At 42.0% G+C, this 13,268-nt stretch overlaps 1 protein-coding gene across 32 annotated transcripts in view; it reads right to left on the bottom strand.

Moving 5' to 3' along the window:
• Positions 1-13,268, bottom strand: part of ZBTB20 (zinc finger and BTB domain containing 20) — a 715,034-nt gene that overhangs the window by 341,853 nt on the left and 359,913 nt on the right. For 23 of the 32 annotated variants that reach the window (XR_012897271.2, XM_075906071.2, XM_075906010.2 and 20 more), the window contains one exon: positions 9,317-9,401. The exons of 8 other annotated variants lie outside the window; for them this stretch is intronic. The gene's annotated coding sequence lies outside the window, so the exon portion shown is untranslated. Of the gene's footprint in view, positions 1-1,698; positions 7,460-9,316; positions 9,402-13,268 lie in introns of those variants that run through there. One more of the 32 variants, XM_075906209.2, reaches the window with a different exon arrangement.

Raw genomic sequence — 13,268 nt, 5'->3', positions numbered from 1 at the left:
AGCCTTATAATTTCCCTATGATTTACAGTAGGCCAGACTAGACATAACTATTATCCCCAATGTTCAGAGGGGGAAATAGAAGCAGAGTAGAAGTTACTTGGCCAAGGCTACAGAAGAAGGCTGTGTCAGAAGCAGAAAAGGAAACCAAGCATTCAATAAACTTTTAATTACATACTTACTCCCCAAGATTTTCTGGGAACTACAAAGTCTAATGGTTCAAAAGCTCTTCCTATTTTCACAAAAATGTCTATTTTCATTTGAAGTTTCTATCTCAAGGACAATGGCTGAAAAGAAGTCTATGCATCAAAGATCTCTGTCTGGTAGCTCTAATTCATTTTACTTTTTATTCCTATGGAAATCCTATATGAAATCTTTGGTGATCAGTTATTATGTAAAGGAGAATTCTCTGGGTCTGATTCTCATTTGCACTAATGCTCCTTTACACCACTCTAGTGAATCACATTTATGCTCATTTTATGGCTCCTTAATACTGCCAGAGAGGCATAAAGGAGCCTCAGTATAACTGAGATACAAACCCTGTGACTTTATATTTGTCCAAATACATCCTTTGTGTTACACCAACAAAATCAGCATCATTACACAATGGAAGGATCAAATCAAGTATGTGCACCCAGCAGAGAAATCTGTATGAAGGGAAGAAGAGATCAAAACATAATGCATTTAAATACGATGGGTCAGATCCTCAGCTGGATTAAATCATTGAAGATTCAATGACTTCGATAAATGTAGAAACATTTTTGCTCCTAAAATGTGATCAGTCAAGGAACATCAACATTTTTCACTACAGCTCCTTCCATTTCCTGAACTCCCAGAACCCATTATCTTAATTTCTCTTACAGAGGATATCTATTTCAGTTCATCCATATGTACAAAGAATCCCTTTATATATCTGACAGGCAAAAATTCATTAAAATAGAAAATAAAACAACCCTTATTGGAAGGATTTTGGATCTCTGTGGAAATCAATCAGTTAACTAAAATGAAATATTATACAGGAAAAAATATAAATACCATAACTCTGGTCCACTGTAAAAATGTACTAAGTATCTGCACTTGCCACTGTCATGTTGAGAGTGACCTAATACTGGGGGTTAGGATGCATGGGGAGGGGGAGAAAGCTTCCATTGTATACATCCAAAGTTGAGAGAGAGAGAGAGACTCTGCAGAAGTCACGGATGTTCTAGGAAACATTGCAACAGGAAAATGCTCAATGAGAAATACACAAGCCAAAAAGAGATCTTAAATAGATCCATTGTCTTCCGGTCTAAAGCCTTTAAAAAGGCTAGAAATAAAGTCTGTACTGTGGGCACCCAGGCATTCTGCCCCTTCCTCAGGATATGCATGTTTGAATACAGTTTGTCGTGAGGAAAAACACTAGAGTTATACAGTCTGTTGAGGTAACAAAAGCAAGAAGCAGACAAGGGTTATATAACTTGGCTTTTTGCATAAATATTACATCAAAAGATAGTTTGTTTTCAGAGAAGAGAAAAAAAAGCAAAAACAGACATACACACACTAGAGAAATCTATCCACCCCCCCATCCTCATCCCCTTTCCTGTTCTAAAATTCAAAGAGTACCTTAATTGTTTTTTCTTCTTCTCTTTCCATTAAAACATACATAAAATTAAAACCAAAGCAGCCTTATGCATTTCACAATAATTTTTCTTCTTATATTACCTGGAAAGTGCCCCACATCATGGAAGGTCAAGAAAGTCTTATTTTAACGCAAGTTATGGCACTGGTAATTATGGCTTGTTTTGCTGCCGCCTAGGGCAATTAGAAGTGGCCATGGTTGTTAAACTAACTCCCCTCTCAACAGTCTGAGAGGAGGGAAAAAAAAACTGTAAGTCTCCCCATCTGTTATTTCCTTTTTTTTTTTTTGGCTGTAGAAAAGTAAAATTATGCAAGAGCTCTTGAATGTAAAGGCTGTGTGTGCTTTTTCCCTTTTTGTCTCTGTGTACATGATATGTGATGTTGCGTAACTGAGTACAGAGTGGGCGGTTAGCGTTTACTATTGATTTACACTACTCCGTATAATGAATTCAGAGCACTAAGAGAGGAAATACAAGGAAAGATACAGGGGGCAAGGGAGGGCTGGGAGGTTCAAGAGAGGGAAGGGAAAAGGACCATTTAAAAGGAAGGATTCCACCTGCCTGGAACGATGTTAATTTCCCAACATTTCTGTTCGGTTGCTCTGTGTTTAAGTCTTTGGGAAAATGGATGTGTGGTGCAGCCCTAACATAATGACCTCAAACCTGTGTCTAGTATGAGCCTTGTGTGAGCACCCTAACCGCTATCCCTTATTGTGAAACACTGGCAATATTACTAATTATGTATTATTTTTATTATTAATTATTAATATTATATATTGCAGGGGCACCTAGAAGCCCCAGTCAGGAGTGGTGCCTGTTGTGGTGGGTATAAAATATAGAGGAAGACCCATGTTCTGCCACAGAGTTTATAATCAGTCATGAAGATTAAGGCAAGGCATTATATATTGCATATTATATCAACTGCAGATTTACACCAGTGATTTTTAGCTTATTATGTGGGCTGCATCTAATACTACCTTTATGGCCCTGAGGATGTCACATGATCTGCTGCTCTGCGCTGATTGGGCCACAAGAAGCCTATGGCCATATGATGAGAACCACTGATTTATATGCACTAGAAGGGCTGCATAGATATGAAAGTCACAAGTTGCACTTCAGACATAATAAGAAAAGGCAAATATGCATAGAGCAGCATGCAGATTACATTTTCCCAGCACACCTACTGCCTCCTTCACCTGTTGGGATCTTCCTGCTCCCATACACCATATTCTGAAAAATGCACTTAGGTACCCATACGTCTTTAGCCCTATACTGACATGCACAATGAGTCAAAACTGACCACCTAGTCATTAACTGAATTATTTCTGGGGGGTTATGGATGATGTAAAAAAATGTCAGTCTCTTTTTGATGCGTCAATATCACTACTATGTCCTTATGGTGAAGATATAGAGAAAATTATAGTCAGAGTGGGACTGGATAGCTCAATGGGCTGTAGAGCCTCTTACTAAGTCACCAGCTGAGATCCAGTCCTGGTTCGTAGTGACTGTAAGGTGTTCTGAGCTGAATGCTATTTGAGGTACTCAGTGGAATAAGCTTGGTCTTCTTCAGTCCAGTTCACAGTGAACACATCCCAAAAACTATGGATACAACCTGGCATTAATTGGCTCCCTTATTAATATGGTCATAGCAGTGATGCAGAGCCTGCAAACTGCAGTGAGGACGAACTACCAGCATTTTTCAAGGTTGTACAGGCCCCTTGAAGGGCAATGCTGGGAAAGAATGCACCATCCCTGTGTATTATGTTAAGGGATAATACACTTTCAGCTCTGGATCTCACAATCAGCTTCCAAAATTCAAGAAACAAACCAAATCCTGTTATCACCAAATCCTGTTTTGAGAAAATGCCACAGGTGGTGCCAATTACACACTCAACATTTCTGACACCAGTTCATGAGCTATATTTGCATGCATTTTCTCCTGAAGTTTTGTGTGACAGTGTGAGGCAAGAGTAAGGGTACAGGCAGTCCCCGGGTTACATGGATCCGACTTACATCGGATCCCTACTTACAAACGGGATGAGGCAACCCCGCACTAGCTGCTTCCCCCCAGCAGACCAGGGAGACGCGAAGCTAGCGCCCCCCCCCCCCCCCCAGCAGACCAGGGAGACGCGGAGCAGCTTTTCTCAGCAGACACCTCAGCTTGAGAATAAAGGACTGAGGGAAGTGAGGTGTGGGAGAATAAAACTGAGCTCTGGAGAAATGTTTGGCTAGAGTTTCCCCTACAATATGTACCAGTTTCGACTTACATACAAATTCAACTTAAGAACAAACCTACAGTCCCTATCTTGTACGTAACCCGGGGACTGCCTGTATTTCTCTCTAAAGCACTAATACTCTTCATGGGCAATGCACATGAATCTTGTCCTATGGCATACCCACAAAGGGCAGCCATTACTATTAGAGCCCTACATGGATACACAATTTGTATCTGCATCTCTAGCTGCAAAAACAAGCCACGGATATCTGCATCCTCATCCACGGATGCAGATATCTGCAGATATAAAGCGGATATCTGCAGATTTGCAGGGCTATGCTGGTTAGATACTCTGGAATTCAGTGAAAGGGGAAATCACTGTAACCAAACCATCCAAATTGCATTAGCTGAGACACAAGTTACCTGAGACAGAAAATCTCTGTAAAAGAAATGAGAAAGAATATAATACTATTTATTATTATTAGCCTGATCTTCCAAGGCATTCATGTGTGATCAGCCATTCATTTTCTTGTTGAAGTTCCCTATGTCCTGATCCAGCTCTGACTGAACTGAGTGGCAACACTCCCCTTGACTTCAACAGAGGCATAACAGAAAAAAATACATTTTTTTTTGCCTCAAAGACCTTAGAGCCTCAGAATGTATGTAGCTTTTTTGCTATTTGGAGAATATTATTTAACGAATCCTTCCCACAAAAAGAGATTGTGGGCGTTTGAATACAGGGTGTTTGTTCAGGTCCATCAATACTAATATTCACTATCAACTACTGTCAATCCTGGGTTTCTTTCTGTCAGTACATTGGATAGATTAGATAGGGACTCACACATGCTCATTCATTTTGTTGTCTGCTGGGCAGAACAAAATGCACTGAAATTCCTCTGGGAGAGGTCTGCTGAAAAAGTCACAAGCTGCCCGTTTAACTGTCTGAATTGTTTTAAAATGAAACTGATCTTTACAGAACTGAAGAGAAAGTTATTTGTAAAGGGGGAATAAGGCATGCAATTTGCATTAGGCACACAAATTAAAATAAAGTGGGCTGATAAAAAATGTATTAAGGTGCATTTTCTTTTTTGAATAGGAGAATGCTAATGAAAGGAATGATCTATGGAGGGCATAAACACTACCTCAAAGTCCATGGGTCACTGGCAAAAGGTTTGACAAAGCAGCTCTCAGTGATGCCTTGAAAGATGACTATCTGGCATGTGTAGTATCAACTTAGAAAACAATTTAACAGCCTCACCATCCCACATTAGCTATGAGTTTTAAGGGTTAGGTCAAACACTTCACTTTGATTTCGATATTTAAAAGATTGAATGCAGTATCTACCCTTATAAAATGTTGCATCTCATGAGATATAGAGGGAGGAAAGAAGTACACAAGTAGTACACATGCACTGAGACAAATTCAGCTCTGGACTCAATGAGAGGAACTCCAAATGAATGGCATGATGCCTACTTCACTAGTAATGAACCTGGCCTACAATGTGTATATGTATTATATATAAAGAGATGAGCACTGTGTTATAAATTGCAGATACAGGTCAAGGTCTAAACTTGTTAAAAATTTGAGGGTTCATACCCTGTATCAGGGGTTCTCAAATTTCATTGTACTGCGACCCCCTTCTGACAACCAAAATGATTTCATTACTCCAGGAGGAGAGACTGTGAAGCCTGAGCCTATGCAAGCCCCACCACTCCAGGCAACGAAGGGCCAAAGCTGAAGCTCACAGACTTCAGCTCCAGGCAAGGGGCCTGAAACCTGAATCCTGCTGACTAGGGCTGAAGTCCTTCTGCCCTGGAGACCCAATTTATAGGGGGTTGAGATCCACTTTGCGGTCCCGACCCCTGCATTATACAGTCCTTATTGCAAGCCTGTTTTAAAAATTTGTAGCACCAAATGGAGGGAAGATAATGGAGTAAGTGATTAAGGATTCATCTGCAAACACCTGGAAGAAAATAAGGTGATACGTAACAGCCAGCATGGATTTGTAAAGAACAAATCATGTCAAACCAATCTGATAACTTTTTTGATAGGATAACAAGTCTTGTGGATAAGGGAGAAGCAGTGGATGTGGTATACCTTTAGTAAGGTATGTGACACAGTCTCGCATGACCTTCTTATCAATAAACTAAGGAAATACAACTTAGACGGGGCTACTATAAGGTGGGTGCATAACTGGCTGGATAACCGTACTCAGAGAGTAGCTATTAAAGATTCAAAACCCTGCTGAAAGGGCAATAACAAGTGGGGTTCTGCAGGGGTCTGTTTTAGGGCTGGTTCTGTTCAATATCTTCATCAACGATGTAGATATTGGCATAGAGAGTACGCTTATTAAGTTTGCAGATGATACGAAGCTGGGAGGGATTGCAAGGGCTTTGGGGATAGGATCATAATTCAAAATGATCTGGATAAACTAGAGAAATGGTCTGAGGTAAATAGGATGAAGTTTAATAAGGACAAATGCAAAGTACTCCACTTAGGAAGGAACAATCAGTTTCACACATACAAAATGGGAAGCAACTGTCTAGCAAGGAGTACAGCTGAAAGGAATTTAGGGGTCAGAGTGGATGACAAGTTAAACATGAGTCAACAGTGTGACATTGTTGCAAACAAAAGCAAACATGATTCTGGGATGCATTAACAGGAGTGTTGTGAGCAAGACATGAGAAATAATTTTTCCACTCCATTTTGCACTGATTAGGCATCAATTAGAGTACAGCAGCTCCCCGAGTTATGAACAAGTTACAGACCAACACTTGGTCCGTAACTCGAAGTGTTCGTAACTCGGATCCCATAGAGTTACATGGCAACTGCGCGGATCACTGTTCGTAACTCGGATCCGCATTTACGACCGCTTTGGTCGTAAGTGCAGATGGTCGTAAGTGGAGGTGGTCGTAATTCAGGGAGCGGCTGTATTGTGTCTAGTTCTGGGCACCACATTTCAAGAAAGATATGGAGAAATTAGAGAAGGTCCAGAGAAGAGCAACAAAAATGATTAAAGGTCTAGAAAACATGATCTCTGAGGGAAGACTGAAAGAACTGGGCTTGTTTAGTTTAGAAAAGAGAAAACTGAGAGGAGACATGATAGCGCTTTTCAAATATCTAAAAGGGTGTTTTATGAGGAGGGAGAAAAATTATTCTCCTTGTCCTCTGAGGATAGGACAGGAAACAATGGGCTTAAATTGCAGCAAGGGAAGTTTAAGTTGGACACCAGGAAAAACTTCCTGCCTGTCAGGGTGGTTAAACACTGGAATAAATTGCCTAGGGGGGTTGTGGAATCTCCAACACTGGAGATATTTAAGAGCAGGCTAGACAGACACCTGTCAGGGATGATCTAGACAGTGCTTGGTCCTGCCATAAGGGCAGGGGACTGGACTCAATGACCTCTTGAGGTCCCTTCCAGTTCTAGTGTTCTATAAAAGCAGCTAGGATCAAGGAGCATGGGGTAAAAAGGTCAACTTTGGCAGTAGCACTGGTTCACACCATTGAGAATAGTCTTGCAGCACCTTAGTTGTTTTTTAAGTTTTTCCAGTTATAGACTGAGGGTATGTCTATACTTGCAGCCTACTTCGGAATAGGGCTGCAAATGTAGGCATTTGGAATTGCAAATCAAGCCTGGGATTTTAATATCCCGCACTTGATTTGCATCTTCGCGGCCGGGTGCCATTTTTTGAAATTCACAAGCCTGGAATAACTGCCCGCATCTACGCGTCAGTGAAACTGGTGTTCGAAATAAAGCCCTATTTCAAACTACCTGTTATTCCTCCTGCAATGAGGTTTAACGGGTAATTCGAACTAGGGCTTCATTTCGAATGCCCGTATCACTGACGCGTGTAGACGCAGGCAGTTATTCCGGGCTTGTAAATTTCAAAAAATGGCACCCAACCGGGAAGATGCAAATCAAGAGCAGGATATTTAAATCCCGGGCTTGATTTGCAATTCTGAATGCTTACATTTGCAGCCCTATTCCGAAATAGGCTGCAAGTGTAGACATACCCTAACTTAGCTACCCCTCTGAAACAGCTGAGAATGTTATTTACCAAGTGCAAACTGTTTTCCACAAGAATGAAAACTTTCAGTGAGATATTCAGAAGTGTTTGGGGTTGGCCTGCTCTACTCTTAGGGTACGTCTAAACTACATGGCTCCATTAACGGAGCCATGTAGATTTGTTTGTTCAGCAAAGAGAAATGAAGCCGCGATTTAAATAATCGCGGCTTCATTTAAATTTAAATGGCTGCTGCGCTGGGCCGACAAACAGCTGATCAGCTGTTTGTCAGCTCAGCGCGCTAGTCTGGACGCTCCCCTGCCGACATGAAAGCACTTTATCGACCTCCCCGGTAAACCTCATCCTACAAGGCATAATGGGGAGGTCGATAAAGGGCTTTCAGGTCGACGTGGGAGCGTACAGACTAGCGCGCTGAGCCGACAAACAGCTGATCAGCTGTTTGTTGGCTCAGCGCAGCAGCCATTTAAATTTAAATGAAGCCGCGATTATTTAAATCGCAGCTTCATTTCCCTTTGCTGATCAGCCTAATCTACATGGCTCCATCAATGGAGCCATGTAGTTTAGACACACCCCTAGTGAAATCAATGGAAGTAGGATCAGGGCTTAAATGAATCAAGGGCTCCTATCTCACTGAGAAGCTATAAAATGAGTGAAGCAGCTAAGTGCAGACATTCTTGTCTCTCAGAATATACCCCTCATGTGCTTATGACATTCTGTGATGGAAGGAGTGGGGCCTAGATAAATAATATTCCACTTTCTTCCTTTTTCAAACTTAGGAAATCTCATAAAACACCCACAGTAACGGTTGCATGGTTAAGTACTCAGAAATCCAAAAGTTAAGTTTGCACATGCAAACTTAAATTGGCCTCTTGTGCATGTGCAACATGGTACAGCCTTTAATTTGGCCAATAATAGAGTATGATAATTTTTTCTACAAGCTTAGACGCATATGAGTAGCATAATTTCCATTAATGTTTTTATTTGTTTTGTTGTTGTCTGTAGGATTTGATATACTTAGGGTAATACACAATAGAATCTGAGTGTATCTAAGCTGCAGAAAGAAGTATGATACTATGCTTTTATTATCTGAGAAATAATGTCATTAAAGATTGAATCATTAGGTATATGTACTATGGACAGAGCTAAGTTCATAAGCAATTTTAACACTGGCATTTCTTTAAGGGCTGGCCTGTGCAATCTTAACATTCATTTAATACAAGTTTTGTCTTTTAATGGAATAAACAAAAGGGAAAAGTGTAGTACTATGCTGCTGTGGGCTGACAGTGACAAAATGACTATAAATAAAGGACAGAAATAATGGCCACAGGAAAATAAATGTGGTGGTCTACGGCAACTATTTCTGCCAGAGAAAGAGTCACTAGAACCTTTTGCAGACAAATGATAAAATTGTTTTCATTACAGAGATATAGCTGATAATAAATGTGCTGTACTTTGCTATTTACCTTTATTTTCCTCCCAGGGGCTTCTCTGTTTCATATGAACTTCCCCGGCTCCACCATTTTGGAAACTACCATGACACAGCAGAAGCTAGTGAAAAAAACAACAACACAGCATGTGTAACGGTATGGTTTGTAATGGCTGAATCACACTGACACATTTCCAAGATGTCTGTAGCTACAATGAACTGCTGTGCAACTGGCAGAGAGACTCAGAAAACAACGTCCAAGGAGACAAGAGAGAACTTAGAGAGAGGAAAGCATCTCTGGATATAATGGCCAACCCTGCCAGAATCACTATAATTGAGGTTGTGTCAGCATTTCCATTATCAACCTCATTGTTTAAAAACTTCATAACTCATCTGTCATCATCTGATCCAGGCTGAATCACAATATACATCAGGCTTTTTAAAATGTATCTTTGCAAATACTGAAAACAATACAGTTCAAGCCATTTGCAAGGGTAGAGGGGGAAGGGGGCTTGGGTGCTGGGCAAAAGGAATGTAGCAAATAACATTTGGAAATCAAGGTAAATGCTCTTGGCACTTAGTAGTTTGGTATGATAACCTACCCAGCAGACTTTGAAATTGTACTGTGAGTGGCCTGTAACTAAAAGCCCAATGTAACTACCATTCCAGTAACGGAAAGACATTCTCATAACTACACTCAGACTTGGCTTGGTTCCCATGGGAGGAGCTCTCTTTTGAAAACCAAAATACTTGTTAAACTAACTGGATAATACCATATTAAGCAGTTATAAATTAACTGGTACATAACAGAGATGGCCGCATCAAATGATGATCATATTTACAGTGCAAAAGGAAAACAAAGTATAATATTGACAATATTATGGAAATCCCCAGCTATCTCCAAGTTTTCCCAATGTCTTCATAGAAACGTCAAGAAAGGAAATGTTTCTGCCTTTTGAGAGTGACCTGAATATAGGTGTTGAGGAATATTTTCATCTAATAAGAACAGGACCCTCTTGTGTGAGGAAATCCCACAAGCAAACCAGGGCTGCTCAGTCAACTGCACTAACATACCCTTTCCACAGAGTCTGCATTGGCTCAGGCTTCAGGTTTGTGGCAGCAGGAAAGCCTGAGTCAGATAATCCCCCGGCTCAGGTACTTCCCCAGACTTGTCAGACCTCAGGATCTGTCTATGCAATAGCTCTATTTGGCCAGGAACCCTCCTGCTCCCTCACAGTGCATCTGCCTCTCTGGACTCCCAGCCTGATCCAGTTACTTCCCCAACCCTGCCTAGGCCCCATTCCACTTTTTGTCCTTGCCCTATGTATGGGAAACTGCCCCGTGATAGCCTAAGGGGGTCCCCCAAAGGCAGGATCGATGCCCCTTTTCTAAAGGGATATGTGGTCCCTAAAATATAATTACCTCCTTTTACAGTAAATATGGCCACATGGGCCTGGTCCCAAAGTCCTGTTCTCTCTCTTCAGGGTAAATACGGTCCAAACGCCTACCCAAAAGTATTGTCCCCTCTCTCAGAAGGAATACAGCCCAGTAGGCCTAGTTCAAAAGCACTGTTCTCTCTTTTATGGCCCTGCAGGCCTAGTCTAAAAAGCTCTGTGGTCTCCCTCTGGAAGGCTCTCTGGCCTGGAGGCCTTCGCCTCTGGTGAGTCTCTCCTGGCTATCAGGGAGGCGAGTGTTGCGGGGCAGAGAGGGAGGGGAATCCAGACCCTCTTGCTCCACCGAGTCCCAACCCAGGGCCCTGCTGGCAGTGGACGCTTCCACTGCCTGCTCAGTGGGGCGTCCCGCTGAAACGCGCTGAGCTCCTGGAGGGACAACCTCCGCCCTGGGCCGCTTCCTACTGTCCCTGGTGTTGGGGCTGTCACTGAGGCTACGGTGGCTGCGGCCTGGACGACGGCGGCTGTGGCTGCTGCCTGGGCTGTGGCTCCTGGGGCTGTAGCATCGGCTGCTATGGGAAATGCTCAGAAGCTCCAGCCTGAGCTCCTTCCCTGCTGGTGATCAGCCCAGACTGAGCTGCTCCCCTGGCTTTTATACAGCTCCTGCAGTTGGAGTATGCCCAGTCTGGGAAGAAGGGCGGGACTTCCTCTGTCCACAGGGTCTTAGCTCCCCCCTCTTTCAGTGTGGGGCACATCCGCCCCATCACACCTTACTTTGAGATTGTGCCAAACCTGTTACTGGCACACTCTAGCCTTGCCTCCATCTCCTGATCCTTTCAGACTCTGACCATCCAGCTTCAGCCTTTGGCCTGTATCTGGACTCTGGCTACAGTAGTGATTTAGCTTGTTCACTGACTTTCAGCACTTATCTCAGTTTGCACCTGCATTCTACTTAAGGTACTGACATCGTCAGAAGACTCTAGCCACAGCAGACTCTAACCAGTGGCTTGCACCTGGACTCCGACTATAGTACTGATATTGGCTGGTCTATGGACTCTGATCTCTATTCTGACTCCAGATTGTCCCTGGATCTCAATTCCAGCCTATACTCAGCCTAGTCCTTACCCTACTAAACCTGACTATTGGGAGATAGCGCTATATGTATATCACTATCACCACACAAAAGAATAGTCAAAACTCGGGTTGTCCTACAGGGTCAAACGGACTAAAGAAAAAACTATTTTCACCAGTAAAAGCAGACACAATGTGATTAACAAATGAGAGACAAAGATGCACACTCTTTCTTTCTCACACACCCACACCCTCTTACACACCATTAACCCTGATTTTTTCTCTCATATTTAAATCTTTCCTCATTCATGCCTCCCAAGTTCATTTCCAGAGGCAGGCAGAAATGAAGCAAAGCAGACCTGGCCAGCAATAGAAGAAACAAAGTTGACAATTGTGCATGTGGCTCACTATAAAAATAGAAATCAGAGGTGTGTGCGCTAGGTGGGATGGTTCCCTTTGCACAGAATCTGGGTCAAGATTTTTATATTATTTATTTTTTTTAGAGAAAAAAATACATATTTATACCTTGCTTCCACCTTCTTTCCCCGCCCCCAAGAAGATCACGCTAAAACTTTATCAAGCAAATAATTAAAGGCAATACATCATCCTGCTTAAATGCTCCTGATACTGGAGAGAGAGGTTATTTTCTTACCTCACACTATGCCTTCTGAAATCTGACAGTGTCACCCAGTCAGTCATTTCAATGTCAGCTACTCTTTTATTATATGGAATACAAGTAATAATGAAACTGTGCTGATCTGCTTGCTTTCACTCTATATAGTGTCTATATTTATACACTTATGCTTCTATTTGAATCTATATTTATCTGCTCTATCTGCCTACAGTGCATCTGTTTCTCTACACACATACATAATATATATATACACACACAAAATTGTGTGTGTGTGTATATATACATATATATATATAAACACATGCTGATACACCCAAGAATATGCATCAATTTACTGTATGCTCATGAATTTCCATCAGCAACAACACAAGGGTATAAATACAAACATGTGCAATATATAACACATGCATGATAGAAATGTGTATAAACACACATAATGTTATACACAGCTGAATTCTGAGGATCTGAATAAGTCTTAATAGTAGTTGGCTTTCGGAAGCTTTGTTAGCTACTGGACTACAGATTCAAAGGCCTTGCCTTGGTTGAGGTTTCCTTATGTTTCTCCACTGTTGTAGCTCTGCTGGTGGTAGCAGTGCTGTGAACATCCACATATTACAAGCTTTTGTACTCATCAGGGTTTTTGCTGCCACGTCACACAGACTTGCTATGAAGATGCCTGAGTGGCACAGTAGTTAAAAAGTTGAGTCTCCACGTCAACCACTGTTACAATTATTATACTTGCCCCCGTGCCACAGCAGGACATTTTATGAAAAGGATCAGTAGAAAGCAGCAGGGGAACTAGCAAGAGGTCTGATCGGATGTGCTGTTCGACAACAGGAAGCAGTGCAACCTGCTCCCAGTCATGCCACTCAGGGGAGGAAGTTGGGGGAAAG

Source organism: Pelodiscus sinensis, chromosome 1, assembly GCF_052426305.1.
Source record: "Pelodiscus sinensis isolate ZL-2025 chromosome 1, ASM5242630v1, whole genome shotgun sequence".
NCBI lineage: Eukaryota > Metazoa > Chordata > Testudines > Trionychidae > Pelodiscus > Pelodiscus sinensis.
Note: the sequence above shows the minus strand (reverse complement) of the source record. Positions and strands in the feature narration are given on the sequence as shown.